General features: G+C 40.1%; 1 protein-coding gene across 3 annotated transcripts in view; it reads right to left on the bottom strand.

Moving 5' to 3' along the window:
• Window positions 1–18,601, bottom strand: part of npas2 (neuronal PAS domain protein 2) — an 86,099-nt gene that overhangs the window by 50,373 nt on the left and 17,125 nt on the right. Inside the window, exons 1-2 of one of the 3 annotated variants that reach the window (XM_066714763.1) lie at window positions 12,902–13,083; window positions 6,884–6,996 (exon numbers count right to left, since the gene is read on the bottom strand). The gene's annotated coding sequence lies outside the window, so the exon portion shown is untranslated. Of the gene's footprint in view, window positions 1–207; window positions 807–6,883; window positions 6,997–12,901; window positions 13,084–18,601 lie in introns of those variants that run through there. The other 2 variants (XM_066714764.1, XM_066714762.1) reach the window with 2 other exon arrangements.

Below are 18,601 nucleotides of genomic sequence, written 5' to 3'. Positions count from 1 at the left end.
TGTAAAACAGGCACAGATCCCTGGTATTTCACCTGGTCAGATCTTGACACATGCACGGCAGGACGTCGCTCTGCCCCCGGACGCACGGACGGAGAATGTGGCGCCGCGGCGCTACATTGTGACAGGGTCGGCTCTGCGCCCGGCACTGCCACCCCCAGCGCAGAGCCGCTCCGGTCGGGTTTGGTTTGTAATCTTGAATCCACGTACCTGGAGTCAGGGGCTGCCGGCAGCGCTCACATCCATACTTTTGATCGCTGCTCTATCCCCCAGTCCTGCCCGGTCCTGCGCCCAGGCGCCCCGGTGTGAACGGCGCTCCCCGCCGCGGAGCAGCGCATCGGCCGCAGACTGAGGCCCCTGTGCCGGGGAGACCGCGGGGTGAGGGGGCTAAAGCACGGCGCGGTGTTTCCCGGGTTTGAGGCTCGGTGTGGCGAGTCTCTGCCGGCTGTGTGTGTGTGTGTGGAGGCAGGTCTGCTGTAAACAGGGCTGAGTGGGAAAGTAGGTCACTGTGAAGCGCAGCAGCTAAACTCACAGAGAGAGAGAGAGAGAGAGAGAGAGAGAGAGAGAGAGAGAGAGAGAAATAGTCCGCTTCTGCACACAACCCGTGCGTTATCTCATTAGCCTGACTTGCACAGCTCTGTATTGTAACCTGTGCACAGACTCAATAGCCCTATTCACTCGTCATTTAAAAATGCGGCATTGATTTGCCCACCGCTTTCTCTGTGCCAGTGTGTTTATTAGATATTATTCATTGTTGTTGGTGTCTAGTAAATAAAAACGTCTCTAACCTGACATGAACAATCGCCAGAACCCAAAAGGCGCAGTGAAAGCATGAATTAAGCCGGGTGTGAGAGCAGTGTCAGCCACTGACAGCCGCCCAAAAAGCGCAACAGGTATCACACCGCAGCTGCACTCGGGGTTTACTGAAACTGCATTTTAACAACAGTGTTTCTAATAGTAAACCTTGAAAAAAAATCTAGTAGTAAATAAATATGTTTTTAATCCCTATCATAACACAAAAATACAATAAAAAGCATGTGTTGTCTATCAGTGTCAGATTCTTCCTCTGCACATCTGTTTAATTCATTACGACGCAGCTGACGGCCAATAATGCGTAAGAAACAGCTGTTTAAATGAGCCGCTTTGAAAAGGATTAAAGTTCTCACTTTTTCAATCATGCATTATTGTGCAAACATATACACCCTTTACTGGCGGGAAGACTGAAATACCGCCATAGCAGGCTGGACAGACTTATAGGAGATCATACAATGTAATTCACAAGTTAACCATTGAAGAATATTACTACATTAGCAGGGCTTATTCACATGAGCACATCATTTACAGCAGTGCTTAGATGGAAGACGTTTTCCTGCTTTGCTTTTGCCCACAGTGAGCATGTCCTCCCCATGTCTGTGCAGCACACAGCTAAAGCGCTGCTCACCGCCGTGTCCTAGAAGCTCCACAGTGTTGTGAAACTGAAGGCCAAAGGCTAAACCAAAGATTACTGTTATGCAACATGACAATCAGCTTAGTCCTTATTGGTTGGATCATTCCAGAAGGTGGGATTCCTGTCTTAAACCATTAGACCCTCCTGGCCCAGCACGGGAAACCTGTAATAGTGTGCAGTGCATGTCTGCCTCCCTTGTCTGCATACATTGTGTCCAAACAATTAATGTTGCAATAAGAGCCTGGATTGTTCATTTACTGACCAGACCTGAGAGAGAGTTTTGAAGGTGTTTCTGTTGTTTGGCTTTTGCGTGTCTGATTGTCTTTATAGACACGGACCTACAGTATAATGCAGGGATATTTGCAAAACAGATTTGGCAAAATAGGTAATCTCACAAAAACCGTTTTTTCTCCATTCCAGTTTTAATCAAATTAAGTCCAATATACATCACATATAACAGTCCAGAGAGTATTTATTTCTCGATGCTGTAGCTTTACATTTAAAGTTTAATATATATTTATATATTTTTTCTTTGTTAAACACAACAACTATTGTGTGGTAGTTGCTTATACAAATTATATTTACAATTATGAAAAAAAAAAACATTTTCTGCTTGGTTAACATGGGCCATAAAAATACAAATATCATTAAAGAGGCACTTAAGAGGTAAAAGTTAAAGGTTAAAATCTTTAATTATATGTAATTATTAATTTTGTTTAATAAAATATAATTAACCTAAAAACAAAACTGATGTAGGAAAGGCCACTGTATAATCTCTTTTGGAAATCATTCTGCAGTAGACAACACTTGTTCTCAACCACAGTTATTATACATTTAAAGTGTTTCACCATAAATAAAGAATATCAAAGCATACAGTACTTGTACTTTACTTCAAACATGCTCCTGATATCATTATCATAATTGAACGTTTCCTTATTGCAAGATATCAAGTGCCAGACTTTCAGAGCTCACCTTTCATCTTTAAGATTAACATCTATTTGGATCAAAACAAAAATTAAGAACATGACAACTTGTCCTGCATCTCTTTTCTACTCCAGAATGCACAGAACTTGAAGGAGTAATAATAATACTAATAAATAAACTGTATTATTATAGAGTTTACATAGCCTATGTGAATGGTGAATATTAAATACAACATTTAAATAAAGTGAAAACGCTTGTAAAATGGCGTTATGGCAATCAAATTAAATAGACTAATACAGGCAACAACAATTACGCCCCAGACTAAGTTTCCATATTGAGCCCCCCACCCCTACACACACACGCAAGCTTATACAGTCATGAACAGGGTCCTGCACTGGCATTGTTATTTTGCAGTGGAAACTTGAAATGGGTCAAGAAGTTCAAATCCAAAATACTTCTACTCACATCAACTCAGTTTGAAGAAGTTCAGTTCTCCGGCACGTTCATTTGCCACAATCCTCACAGCCTGTGCTGTCCAGCAGACATCCACAGATTGAGCTGATTGAGCTTCAGATGACTTCTGGGCCGACAGGTGTAGGTAAAAACACCTCAGCGCCTACAACTGAGACACTGGCAGTGATGGCATTGTTTAATTAGGTCTAGCATCATAGCCATACATCGCTCGTTCTTTTCTTTTAAAGATGGTTTAAAACCGGCAGCTACAAAATAAATGTGCATGTTATAGGGGAACTACCCCAGCAGACCGGCACTGGGGCTGATAAACTGAGGGGAAGCATAGCCTACACCTGTTCAAAATTACAGCAAGGCCTATACAGGTAACTGCAAATCAATATTAGAAATTTGAATTGTGCATTTACATTTTGTAAAAAACAACACCATTTATTAATTTTTTATATAGTTTCTATGCGAGTATTCAGGTGTGTCTAACAAAACCAATACACAGGGAAACACAACTAAACAACGAAGACAACAAAATCAAAAGTAAAATAAGCCGACAGAGCCCGGGCTCCATGCATGACTGAAGGGACCCGTCCTGCTGGAAGTGCTATTCGTGTAGCCTATGTATCTTTTTGTAATTCAATTAGAACCTACTGTAATTGTGTTGAAAAGCACAAGCTAGATTCACATTAAGAGCTGTGTGTCTAATCTGCACTACAGTGGGAACAATATGTACCTAAGGTCAGGCATTGTCTCATGATCGAATCGTCTCGTAACACGCTCCCCCCGAAGGGGCCGGGCGACGGGACACTCGTCAGCAAAGGTCAGTGTGTGAGTTACACACTCAGCGATGACGCGCTTCTACACACCATCTGAGTGCTTGACTCAGCAGCTGGTCTGCATTGTTTTAACTGACAGAACTTCACAACCTCGGCGAGCGCGTCCGGGCCAGATGACCGCGTTCAGAGAGGAAGGTCATGTCACGATCAATCTGACCGGAAAGGCTGCCTGATCTCAGATCCAATCAATACATCAGTGATGCCCTTTGAAGAAGGACTAGATGTCAGGCACCCCCTACCAGTCACCCTCCATTGCTGGAGGACGCCGGGGCTTAGTTACTGTTTCAGCGGATTTTGCTGCAGCTTGTGCTGACCATACATCATGTCAAATAAATCATCATAATGTCAGAAAGAGCGCCTTCTCCTGCTGCACTTCGCACGGCAGATACATCCATCATCCTCACTTCCACAGTGTTCACACCAGATCTATTCTTTATATTCATACCACTGGAATCTGTCCTTACTTCTGCTTTGATACTCTCCTGATTCCAGATTGATATTAGTGATGGACTGTTAAGAATCCCTTTCTTACTGTGTCAGGGTTAGATACAGGGAGCGAACGTGTTCTCCGCCCAGCCACACAAACAGCAGCTCTACAGCACTGGGGGGAGGCCCGTCTCAGCACGCTTTAATAACGCTGCTTGTGTACCGAAGTCTGGTCAACTACTAAGGTTCAGTTATGCAACAACGTCTCTACACTGCTGCAGCACTGGGCCAATTGTGTGCCGCCCTGTGGAGACTCAGTCATGGTCCGCTGTGACGTCTCTGACAGGACACAATCAAAAATGGAAAATATTATACTATTTTTAATTTAATATGCTGTTTATTTCATCTGAATTGGCCCAACATTTAATCTCTTTTGATTCTGTTCTGTTATTCTTTCGGCTTACATGGTCACCAGCCATATTAAATAACTCATCTTTCACCAATAGCTTTACAGAGCTTGGCACAGCCCCAAACTTCCAATCATGCTGTCTACCGCAAAACTAATGGAAAGTAATGCATGTTTTAACTCATGCCTTTTTCGGGTTTAAATCTCTGCATGTGCAAAGCATGTGCCTGTGTCAGGGGACAGCTGAAGCAATGCAGCGTCCAGCAGGATAATACTGGATTAAAGGAACGTTAAAAGAAAAACAATTCCAGGATCAGATGAAAACTGTGTTAATTACTGCAATGGATGCATTTTCTGTCTGGCAATTCATGCTTTGAAATGGTTGATCTTCAGCTAAGGTTTAATCTATTTGTTTTCTATTTGAACTCTTTGAGGAATAAATCACATTTTGTGGTTGAGATGATGATAAAATAAGTGGTTTGGGCAACAAGGGAGTTTTCCAGTATTCAGCTAGTACAGATATATCCTCAAACAACTGAAAACACTAGGTTCCATTGGAGAATATATCTGATAACCACAGGGCAGGAAAGGTTACAATAAGGTCATAAAAAGATGCATTTTCCATGAATGATCGACTCAACATTGACCCATATCTCTGATGGAGATTAAAAGTCATCAATGTATAAAGCCCTGCAGTCAACAATCAGCATGTAGATGATTTAAACTAATTGCAATTGAATGCCCTTCATACTGCTTGCCGTGGATATGTAACCAGAGCCTCCAGTCGGGTCTAATATCAAGAAAGCAGAACACATTAGACCAGGAGTTATTTAAAGATTGTTAATGGGCTGAAAGGGGATCAGAGGGAGACACGATGGTGAAGATACCGGGCATTTATGGGCACTTATACGGGCAAAATACTGTCTGATTAGTACTACGCTGGAGTTGATGTACCTTATTGCAGATTAGAATATTTTTATAATTAGTGTTGAGATTTGTGTTGAGCAGAAAAAGGCGGTTGGAACGAAGGGCTTTAAACACTTTGACTTTTAAGGAGTTAGCAAGTACAAGACTCAATCCATTTACAGTTATTCTGAAATGCATACGTATCACACAAATTGCTGCACAAATAAGGTTCAATACTTTGCAGCAAATCCAATTCTCATATAATCTCATATAATGAATGGGTTGAAATCAGGGTCACATCTGTATGTGAAAGAGTCAGATTTTACAACTCGATTACAAGTCCAGTCAAAGGGTGAACCAGATAAATAATGTCCATTTGAATAATGAAATCAATTGCGCTGGAAAGAGAAGTCATTGAAACACAAAGACGAATGCAAGGGGGGGTACATAAAATAGCAAAACTGTAATATAATCTCAGCATTAAAATTATATAGTTTGGCTTTGTTTCTTGTACATAAAAACATGCACACCTACGTCATTAAAACAAGCAAGTCTCTCTCTCTGTAGTGCTAGCTGAGATTGAATCAAATCCGTTTCTTCCACATGAACAAAGTGCTCTTGTTATAATCAGACACCTTCCCTTTCTCTTCTCCACCCCTTTGAAAAGTCCCACCTCTGGGAGGATTAGTTACTAGAGATGAAACCTCTTCCTAAAGAACCACAGCCTCCCATTTGTTTGGCATTTCCTTTTATCAAACGTATGTATTTCTACTCATATTGTTGTGGCCTAGATATACACACATCTGTGGAGTGAATGCAGTAGAGTGTGTTTTGAATCAATATCCCTAATATGGCAACAGGCACTAGGTGACATGTGGAGATGGGTGTAATTAATAACTAAGAGATATCCATTAGCCTCCTTTCTGTGCATATTTACTCAGTGCCACCGTGTATTTTTCTCTTTGGAATTCCTAACTGATAAAACATTACTTTTTAAATGATCCCGAGACGCAGTCCTCCGTCGCCGTACGATTAATTCACAGTTGAAATACCATACAATTTCATACAACACAATTCCCTCTGAAGCTCCCGCTGTGAGCAATCAGATACCAAAATAAATAAAGAATTAAAGATTTTCTTAAAAGCAAAGAAAGAGGAAAAAACGCCGCATCCTCTGCAAAGACGCGGCAGAGGGAGCTTCCGCGCGGCATTTTATTCAGTTTCATTATTTCTAATGTTTTATTTAACATGCCGTGGATTCCAGTCCTGGCTTTGTTCAGCTTTAAAAGCAAAAGGAATGTAGGTCAGTGGAGCCCGGAGTAATGTTTTACAGGTGTCCTCCATGCTTTTCTCTTCAGTTTTTTTCCAAAGTAATGTTTATAATATCCTTCACTAAACCGATAAATAAAAAACAGAATCCTGCATCCACAATTCTGGGAAACCCAATGCAAAGCCAAATATAAGGAATTGTGGCCTTACTGGTAGCAGGTCCCACCAATGGACACAGAGCCGTGGAAAGTGCCAGTGAAGAAGGACTCGCTGTTGGGGTTTATATCCAGAAGTCCCTCTCTGTCCCAGGCTGGAGCCAGTGCCTGAAATTGAAGAGTCACAGTCACTCTGTTGTTCCCAATAGGAGAGACACATTCACAGTGGTGGTGACAGGAGGAAACTGTACACAGATCAGCTGAAGAGTTGGAGTTGACACACACTGTTAAACATGAAAGAAAGTTGAAGGAGCGAACCATTACTATGGTGTGAAACCAAAGTACATTGAAGTTTGCTAATGACTTGGTGCAAGGCAAACATAACAGATCCACATCCTCTGCAAACCTGAAGGCTGTGGATAGCGAGTTCAAAGACTGTTATCAGAAGAAATATCTATAAAGGCTTTCATTTGTGAATACTAAACAACACCAACACTAATACTATTGCCAAGTGGTGGCCAAACCCAGCACTCAGCTACTGCGGGCTGAGTTTCCATTACAGTAGGAAAGCAGGCGCCGCACACATAAAGCAACACTCATATTAATGGACCCAAAGGTCTTGGAAGGTTTGAAAGTAGAACAATCAGCCGTTGTCTTCCGTTGACACAGAATCCAATTAAGTGTAACTTCACTGCTAGTTCGCTTTACACTGAAAACAGTTAAGAAGCCAATTCAGGTATACAAAAATCATGGATAAAGCTAATCAAATGCCAGCGAGACTGTGCTGAAAACATAAATAACAGCCGACCTGACGTCCCTGTTTATGAGAACACTTCTGAATATCCTCACCTGCCGGGAATAAACCCTTTCTGACGGCAGTAAATGCTTATTGCTTTGTTTATCCAAAGAAGCGAGACTCCTTAAGAAAGCAGTTTCTAAACACTGCAGCTGGGCAGTTAATTAATTACTAATAACACTATTTTATAGCTCGCCATTTCCTGCAGCACTTATCATAAAACACCGAACACTTAATATACACCCTGGAGCTCACACAATGGTCAGTCAAATAACTATATTTTCTTTCCTTTCATTAATAAAATGAAATGAAATAACCTCTAGGTCCAGTTCCAGAAAACTGGTGTTAAGATAAAGCAATTTCACTCAAACACCACATCTCTGTGCATGCAGTATGTGTTAGTGATGCATTAACCCACGAAGGACTGGGAGAGGGAGGCACTATTATAAGGCTGAAGTGGAAAATGCTCCATTATCCACAGCAGGACGAATGCTATGGCTGAAGTTTTCCAAGTATGTTTGGCTTCTACAGTCTCACTTGGTTTCCCACTGAGTGGAACCTGAGACAGAAAATAAGTTAAATGAAGGTTTACATCATTTTCATCATTACACCATCATCATCCATGACCTGCCACGAGGAATTTATTTAGGCCTGTGCAGAAGATATTACAAATGCAACTATCTAATACAATTGAACTTCTTTGTTTCTCTGTGGAGGTTAACATTTTCATGATTCAGGACAGCTTCAGCGGATCACACTCAACCCTGGGGTTGTCAGTCTGTCCACAGATCACTATTCGGCAAAGCTGGTCTCAATATATATTCTCTTCCAAAGACGGTTCCATACAGTGTGTCCTACTGTACCCACCATGACATTGAATAATCCCGTCTCCGCTGTGTGGATCTGACCAGGATCCAAAACCAGCAGGACACGTGGAATTAAGATTCACAAATAATCCTGCACCCTAAAAAATACAGCATCTGAGAATGAAGGTAGTTGAACCTTGTCTGAAACTGTCACAGAAGTCAATGCAGTATAACACACACCAAATACTGCGATATCTGCTTCTGATAAGTCAAGTACAGTACAATGTCCAGGACAAAGGTGCCCCTTCAATCTCATGATCAACGTTAGTTGCTACTGGATTCTCACAGAAGAAATGTGTTAAAGATGTCAAAGTCATGTCGTTGTGATTTTGTTTTACTACTCTGATCACCGGGTAGTTGTGTGAAGTTACTCTCATGTGACTGATGCCAATCATTCTGTACTAGAATATGCAAAGCACATATTTAATTACTTCCTTAATAGTTCAAAAACCTGTCAAAATATGATGTTTAACCAGCTGTTGATGAGAACCTCACAGATTCCTACTACACAGTGAATAAATACACTGAGAGGCTGATATGGAGGTTCTTGTTTTTGAGTGTTTATTTCCAAATTTGGTATATTGTTTTAATATGAAAATTGTGAAATTTTCCTAATATGATCAAGAAAGGATGAGTAGGGAGAAATGGTGTTTTATTCAAACACAAATTAAGCTAAATTGATTAATTGTCATCAAGGAATTTACTGCTGGCTTCTCGGAGCATGAAAGGAAAGTTACTGGGTCCGACTGGTTAAGGGTTTAGTTTGCCAACAGGTTTTGGTTTTTGGCTACAGGCTTCCCCAGCCATCACACAACACTGTCAGAGAGTCGCTGGGAGGTCACGGTCCTGACGTATCGGGGACTCGACCAATTCCCTCGCTGAACCCGCCGAAACACAACACTGCTTGTTGGGAAATGTGTTCTCGATCTCAATAAATTACTTGTTTTCTTTCTAACACAGGCTCACGAATAGAACAAATCCCAAACAAACAGCAGATCCACTCGACAGCCTATATTTGTATGAACCAATTGCCATAATCACCTCAGTATTAATCAAAAATGAAAACAATCCCCGATTCCAGTGGCTTCACACGGTCAGGATCAATATGCACGTCAGCTGAGACACTGTAAGTTCCTAAATTGTTTGCAATGAATTAACAGTGAAGAGTCCTATTGAGCCGTATATCTTAATCAAATAATCAATCTTAATAACCCAGTTGAAGTCGTCGTCTTGCTGTGGGTTACTGTATGTTTTTTTTCTGGAGCTGCTGATTGTTTCCAGTGTGAGAGGCACTTGTAATCCCTGCAAACACAAACACGCATGTTATTTCCCTCTTGTTGCTAAGGAAACCAGAGCAGGCCTGACACACGCTTTTCCTGATCCGTCACTTTTCAGCCCGTCGGACGATTCTCAGCTTATGTCAACAGTTTCTACTACTGAACACCCTGGGCAGTTGGAGCGACGGCAGCAAGTACCGCAAAAAAAGCCGTCGACAAGGCGGGCCTGAAACAACGGACATTTGTCATGTGGGAATCCCGACGCAGTGCTTAGTCGACACAAATTAAAAGCTGCTCTGCTTTTAGTAAATATATCCTGAAATTATATAGGCAGATTCTAGAGAAAACATTGAGGAATTGCTGTCTTAGCACTTAAAACAATAGAGATGTCAAATGCAAGAATGATGTTAAAAAGCCTTTAAATAATAAATAAATCAATTAATAAATCAATGGTTCCACTCGTTTGGGCTAATATTTGGTTTAGGAGTTCAGACAACGCTAATAGACAAATGTTGGAGGTAAAGAGAGTTTATTTTGCCCTCGACTCAGTTAAAAACTTCATTAAACACAGGACTGTGCTTCGAAGCTCTTTAATCATTAACAACAGTATTTTACCAGAGGACTATTGAATGTGGAATTGCACGGATATCATGCTTTAGCAGATAAGAAACAGTATTTTAGCCTGTTGTCAGTAAAGCACAGAATGATAGTCAATCGCAGTTGAATTTTTTTGAATAACCGAAAGCACCATAAAGATATGAAGGCTATTTTCTTAGGTGGGAGGAGAGGGAAATAGTTGTGAGCCATTTTCCCTGCTGCTGTATTGATCAAGCCTAGCAGCTGATAGCCAGCTTTATTTTTCAAGTGCCTTTATTGCCACTGGAGCAGACAAGACAAACACTGGAGTACAGTAACTATATAAAGCTCTTGAAAAGACAAATGAAGAATACAACGCCCTGTTTGCAATAATCTCCTATGACAAACATACAGTTTTTCCCTGATACACATACGAACAGCATGATTAACTAACAATTGTTACCACGGAATTCAGTTCTAATCAATCCCTGTGATATTCATCGCCTTTAAATGAGCTAAAAGACACAATTCACACAGTATTTAGGCTCTACTCCCTCTCTTCATCTTCAGAAGTGTCAGAACCAGGACAGGTCAGCTCATGACAATGCGTTTAATATCACACTGTGTCAAATATAGTCCTTCCTACCTGCATGTACATTAGCTAACAGATTCAATAAAGATAATTCAGCCCGTTGTGCTTTATGAGGCTTGAACTGCAGTCCATTCCCTAAACAACACATGGACGCACACGAGGCTACAGCGAGTGTTAAAGATCCTGACAAGGGCATGATCCATTAATTCACCAAACAAATGGCTGCTGTCGCATTAGGAGAGGTTTATCACGTCTGATATGAGTGGCTAAATTAATGTTGCATATACAGATCCCGAGGAGAGACAAAGGCAGAGACGATGATCTGTGCGAAGGATGGGAGTCGATGCTTTCCTCCTCTCTCTGCAATACCAGGTCTGAATTGCTGCCTGCCAGGCGGTTATTAACGGGGTATGTAGGTCACAGCGCCACACCGAGCGCAGGCCAGGCATGAAACACGTCACTCACATGCATCTCCACAGCAATCAGGTAAGCAATGTTTCCTGAAAGGGATATAGTGGTTTTAAGCATAGCTGCATCTCTGGGGTGAAGCCAGGACATTATGCAATATGAAAAGTAAAGATGGCTGAATAAATCTGTGTTGTCAGTTATAAAAGCCTATTGGCAGAGTGATATTTGCTGTGGTGTGCTCTTGCCTTTCTGTATGAGGTGTGACATGTGTTTAACACTGCACATCTCTGTGGGCATAAACCTAACCTCTCGTAGAAGAGATAAGAAGCTGTCTATTAGACAATGTCTGGGAACTATAAATAGCAACACAAATAGCTTGGATACACAAATCATAGCAGCTTCACTTGGCCGAACTGTGGATTAACTACATTAAAAGCAAAATACAATATGGCCATACAATCTGTATTCAAATGAAAACAACACACAGAGGTTCCAGGTGTGACTGTTGTTAATGAGCGCGTAACTCATGACCTGATTGCCGTTATTTCTGCGGAGGTTATTAACTCAGACATTAAAAGCTTCATTAGCATCTAATGGAGCTGCTTTCTTTGAGTTTCTCTGCGATTGCAGTGCAAGCTGCATGGTTAGATACGGACGCTGCAGCCCAATGAGCCGCTCTCCATGGAAACCTCAAATTATCCAGCACAATGATGGCAGGGCAGCAGTGCGCGGTTAAAATAGGTCAGTCAGATTGACCCGGAGCCACAGGTGAGGGTTTCTAATGTTCGAGGAGCTCAGCACGGGCCAGAGCAAGGTGCAATTGTCAGCGACTCGAGTAACAGCTATGAAACAGGCAGAAAATAAATAACAACAATTTAACAACTCTGCCGATGATCAGGAGATTCTTGAAGATGAAGAATATTGCTGGTGAAACTGTTTTTTACTTCACAGTGTGGCTGCTCTAGTAGTATAATGGTTTGAACTTACACTGCATAACAATAACCCACAAGAGTCCTGGGATAAAAAAACAGAAGACCCTCACCATCACCTCTCATCAGCCCTGTCCATGTCTGTCATGGAAACAGACTATATTTCTGGACACACCCTCTAGTGAGAAGGAAGTTACCGCACCTTATAATATTACTAATAATAATCATCATCACCGAAGTTATGCAGCGGTGTTTTCAAATAAATCGGCTTGAGCAAAACTTCATTCTTCCAGATTCATATGCCAACATAAGTGGAAAATATTTATCATATTAATAAAATAGCTTTACTGTGAAAATACACAGTTTTCTGTAGATCATGTAAATCGTGTCACGTATTGTAAAGGACTAGAACATCATTTCACGCTACAGAAAAAGGCTACAAACTCTAAAAAAGCAGCTCTTCAGTATATTATATCATTTACTGGAGAAGTGTGAGAGAACATTAGACTTATTTAAGGTGTTACACTTAATCTCCTGAAAAATACATTAAATGATCAATATTCTTTGGCCTGATTGATCCATTATCAATCAGCCAATTGATAGATAGAGTAATAGAGACAAAGCATTACCTAGACGGATGACGGACTCTCAGGCCAATGGAGAGACGAGAAGACACAGACGAGATGGAAAACCACTGAGCTCCAGTGTTGTGTTTGTCTGTGTTGTTGAATGAAGGCGAGATCAATGGAAGTACGAAGATGTTTCTAGAGGGATTGAAAAAGCAAACTCTCTTTGCAGAACTGAAACCACAGAATCCAGCCTTCTGTTGTACAACAATGCCCTGTAACCTTGACTACACCTTTCTTGCTACAAAAGCCCCTGAGAGAAAACACAAGGATGGGATGGTGTTGTACATATTAAAGGAGTAAGAAATATAGGTGTGGTGGGGTTTTTCTAGAGTAAAAGATGTCCAAGGCATCTTATATGATTCATAAATAACTCCTACATATTTGGTGCATTATTCAGCATCCGCCCACACAGAGATTAGCTCCTCTCAGTTATGTAGGTCAGCCTACTGACTAATGGGATGGAACTCATATTCATAAATGGCCTTTCTACACATTAAAGAGGGAGTAATAGGGCAAGTGGCTCTTGGTACCGAGCCAAAGTGCTGTTTCCTGACCAGGGCTTGGGAGATTTTGCTTTTGAAATATTGCACATCCATAATGCAGGGTATGTCATTTGATAAATTGATTTAAAAGTTGTGTAACTGTTTATAATTTGCAAAGCACCACCGAGGTGCCGAGACCTAAATGGATCATGTTACAGCTCTGCATTATTATATGGACAAAAGCACAGGAAGAAAGTTCCATCATCTGTTCACTGGTATCCGAGCTCTCTTTGATTTGATGGATTTCTGAAGCACGCCATTCGCATCCTTTTATCAACTGGGTACGAAAGCCGTTTTTTACGGATGTTTTTAGTGTGGTATTGCTTCTCTAGGAAAAAAGAGAGAAAACAGCATCTTTGGTCTATGAATTCATGGTATATGAATTAATACCAGGTCATTTCCTGCTGAGAAATTGCCTACTGTGGCCTTGATACATATAGAGATATATATTGTGTATGTCTTAAGATCTTTACTCACGTGGAGCAGACAAGTCTAATGTCTGAATGCCATTTAAGAAAGTTAAATAAAGCCCACAAATACATCAGAACAGAAAAGTATATACCCACATTATATACGTGAGTAAAGAATTAAGCGCAATATCCCTAAAGGAGCAATTGGGAACGATGACTGACCTTTTGAGATCATCTCTTTCAATGAATGTGCGAAATGCACTTTCATATTTTTAATGACGTGGCAGGAGGAAATTGGCCGACACTAACTAACAGCACATTCACAGAAAATGAGCTGAACTCCTGAACACGAATAACAGCAAGAGGATCAGCATCATAGCTGGGGTTGTGTTCAATCACACGCCAAATAAATCAATCGAATCAATTCAGTGCAGACAAAAATTGATTATATCACTATTGGAGCTTTATTCGATTTATCTGTTAAAGGAAAATGTATGGTTCTTCAACACGCAAGGTCTCGAAAAGTATCGTATGCATCTTTACATGCTATAGTGTATCAGTAAGATGTATAGCACTATCACAGGTCAATGATATAATATCTTTTAAAACTTTAACATATTGGCATGAGTCGGTGTGTCTGTTCTTGCAGTGTATCACAACTTCAGTGTCATAACTTCCTGGATAACCTGCAAAACCACTGGAGTTGTCTTCCCCACTGCAACTCGAGCCATTTTCATCAAGTCAACTGAGTGATCGTGTTTCCACAGTTTCCACTCCACATTTTTACTCCTGGATTAATTACAGTTTCAAAAGACTAGCGTTTCGGCTTCCTTCAGCCACTGCGTCCGTGAGTGACATCCAGCCCAGTGGTGTCTGCACACTGTCGAGTGTCACTGCCTTTCACCCCGCTGATGGAAATTCAATTTGACTAAGTCAGAAGATAAGCGTGATATTTGAAATTCTGTTTAAAATAATTGATTTCCAAGAGGCCCCAGTTTGAGATCTCTCAGTGTGTACATTTAGTCCTGCAATTAGCATTTGCTAATGCAAAATACATCAGAATTGATTAATTACTGAAAGGATCAATTAATTATCTAAATGATATTTTTAATGAAAAAGCCCCAAGCAAACAGCTTCAATATGAATTCTCCAGCATTGCATTAATATTTACAGGGAGCAGCTAATGTGTGTTGGATCTTAAAGGACCACGGCTACCAGGAGCATAAATAAAGTAAATACTGCATCTCAGTCATATGAATTTTAGCTATCAAATGAGCTATCAATTTGTTTATTATTATTATTATTATCTTATCTTTGACAAAATTGCTTTATTTCTGGGATATTCAGAGTTTTGCATGACTTGATTTCAGACTTTATAAATCTACAGAGAATATGGTTTCTTACAGTAAACCTGTATTGTCTGGGTGTGTTTTTCACAGCAGATCGACCGGATCGTTTTGAGCACAATTTGCGCTGCTCATGACGCGTGTGCACAGAGCACTCAGTTATAGTGAAATCCAGGTGTCATGTGAAGTTCGTCAGACTCTCTGATAAACACACTGTCCTGATGTAATCAAGGACGAACCCCACGATCAGGCACTCCTTGTCGCAGGCATTGTGGCTTTGTATTTCCTCGACAGCTTCGTAGAGGAGTATTAGTGCGACTGTAGTCGGATAATGTCACACCATTTCAAAGGTGTGGGAGAACAGGATGTGACTTCTGTAATGAAACCCAATACGTCTGCGCCTTTTCTGCAGACGGGCCTTTTATATTCAGTTGTACTGGTAACTGATATTCCAGTTAAAAAGACACACAGAGAGAATCTGTATTAACAGACTAACGGTGATGATGATGTTTTTAAATGTTTTAAAATCCAGTTGTGTAAACATATATACTGTATAGCTTTATATATGCTACTGCTGTTGTGAAACGCACTGTGATTTAACCTCTGTAAAGTGCAGTAATACAGTCTAGTAATGTGCTTTAGTGAATACATAAGTCTGTACATTTGTACTAGTGCACATTTTAAACTATAGCACTAGAGAAGGGATCATGATTTCTGAAAAAAAAAATGTATTAAGAAATATCTAAACAGTTTTAAAAGGTACTGAAGAATTAAGTTCTTGTTAGACTTGAGAGACTTTATGTTAAAGCTTGTGATGGAAATATGGAAGGTGACCAGACCCTGACAACCTGTCTGTTAAACATGCTGAGAGGACAATATTCAATTTTTTTATTTTTTATTTAACCTTTTATGTGTTATTTGAGTGATGTTAAGTGTGTCAAAGTGAGTTTAGTACACACTGCAGCATATTTTAAACTGCCTGGGATGTTCAGCATAAACTAAGATGTCTGTCATATAAACAATTAAAAAATATAACATACAAAGCGATCTGAAGTTTCAAAAAGTGCAGAAAAACACACAAGACATTTTAAGACTACACCCCGTTAGGTTTTTTACATAATCAGCAGCCGGGAGAAGGACAGTCACTACCGAAATCATTCAGTAGATTTTATTTTCCATTTTGTATTTATGTATTATTTAATGCTAAATCACTCTGATGGACTCTGGTACAGAGTTGTGAAACACACTGAATCAAGCAACCATCAGATTCAATATGTTTGCTCTTTTTAAACACATATTTCATACATTGCAACTGCAGATACCCAAAGTAACCAAACATAATTTAAGATGTATTCTATTAAACAATGTTTCAAAGAAAGCAAATCCTGACACTACTTTCTGTGCTGCATCTTCAGAGGACAAAATTAAACAAGAAACAAAACAAAACAGCTGAATACTGAAGCAACACTGCAACACTGTGTTAGTAGGTCAGTGACTTATTATGTTTGCTTGAAACCACAGCTCCGATCCATAATCATCCATCCCACTCTCATAAAGGATGCAGAAATAGCTGGCGCTTTAATGTAAGGCCCCGTTCCTGAGCATCAAAAGAGCACTTTATCAGCGCAGTGTAGGAATGCCGATATAAACGTGCCTGTTTCTTGTCATGTGTTAAAATACCTGAGTGACGGATGAACTGCATGTTTGAAACGGTTCATGTTCACTGCATGTTCAATGGCATCGAGTCTTTTTTAACATACACCTCTGATCTTCATAATGTCTGGTCTGGATGAGATTTGTGTATTAATCATCTTGGTGTCTGTTAGTAATATGTGTGTCTGGTGTAGAGCAAGTGTAGCAGAACCATCCCAAGATTCAAATATTATAGTTGAGCATATAAACCATAACGCAAATCCGATTAATGTATTCATAACTTATGATGTGATTTGTTGATGTTCTAAGTAAATACACTGGCTCAGAGATTAGACTGCCAAGGTAAACGAGGGATTTATGCTTCTGATTTATTATTACTTACATCAAATGAACAATTTATTAAATGTATTAAATCAAAGTTTCTCTTAATCATTTATCCTATTTCATTTACCCATGTTCTCTCTGTGTACAGATATTTATCTTGGCACAGGAGGCTTCTGCGTTTGTTCAATTTATAATCATGAATATTCAAGATTTACCCACTCTGTCATCTCTTTTCTATTCTCTGTTCTTAAATGTTCCCATGTGTTGTACGCTATTTACACACCATTAGATCAGATTAGATTATTATTATTTTTAGATTCGATTAGATCTAGCCATATAACTAGCTAAATAAATTAAAAGAATGTAACATTATGTGTAATGTGGACAAAACTTTTACTGACACTTGAATTTTGTTAAAAAATACATGTTACTGCTGGTAATTTTGGTAAAAGTCAGGCGTTTAAACATATTCCTGCTTTAATGCTGTGGGGCAGTAGAAAACCATGTGTTTCTTTTTCTTTGGAGACGTGCATCTGATCTGAGCTCAGTGCCTACAGATCTTCTGCTCAGTTGTTTTTAAGAGACATCTGAACATTTCTAATGATGAAATCCTAAATTGGTTTATCAGAAATAAGTTTCTAGCATTCTTACATTTTGCTAATTTGCAACCACAATAAAATACACTGAAACAATTTGCCTTATATATGGCACTGTGGGCTCTGCTCCAATCGGCACTGAACCCTCCACAAAAAAACGAGACGTGCAGGAGTCTCAATGAACGGCAAAACAGGCAGCTGGCTCTGCGTTGTACTAGTTAAACAGGTAGAGGAGGAGTCCGACTTATTGACAATGCTCATCGGCCTATAGGCAGCTTTGTTAGACAATGTGTTCATGAGTTTCCATCACAATGACAGTATCCATGGGTGGTATTCTCAATTCGAAAGATAACTTACTTATAACCAGGACACATAAAGACACATGCCATCATAGTTTTAGAAATGGCAGGACTGTCCGTTTCAATAAAGATACGTGATACTTAAATAAAGATACTTGAAGAAGATACTTGTAGAAGTAGAGAGATCCCATGGAGTTCTTGCCTTTGCCTTTTGTTGCTACAAACATGTCTTCAAGGTATACATATATATTTGATTTTACTTGTACTGTGGCTCCTTTGCCAAGAGAATATATAAAACATTTATAAGCACAGACTTGATGCAAGTAAAAAGATGCCCACCTTGGATAACGTTCAGAAATCTTTTCTTATAGGGTTTCAGGGCATTCCTGACACACTGGCTGCATTAGGGAGTCCTGGGAAGTGGGTTCACAGAGAAGCTTTCACAAGGATCGGTCAAATACAGCCCACATGTACCCAGTGGGGTTTAAGTCGGCTGACAGAACTGCAGTTTCTGATTCTCCCTGTCTTTG

Source organism: Amia ocellicauda, chromosome 10 (genome assembly GCF_036373705.1).
Source record: "Amia ocellicauda isolate fAmiCal2 chromosome 10, fAmiCal2.hap1, whole genome shotgun sequence".
Classification (NCBI taxonomy): domain Eukaryota; kingdom Metazoa; phylum Chordata; class Actinopteri; order Amiiformes; family Amiidae; genus Amia; species Amia ocellicauda.
This window is presented reverse-complemented; position numbering and strand designations above follow the sequence as displayed.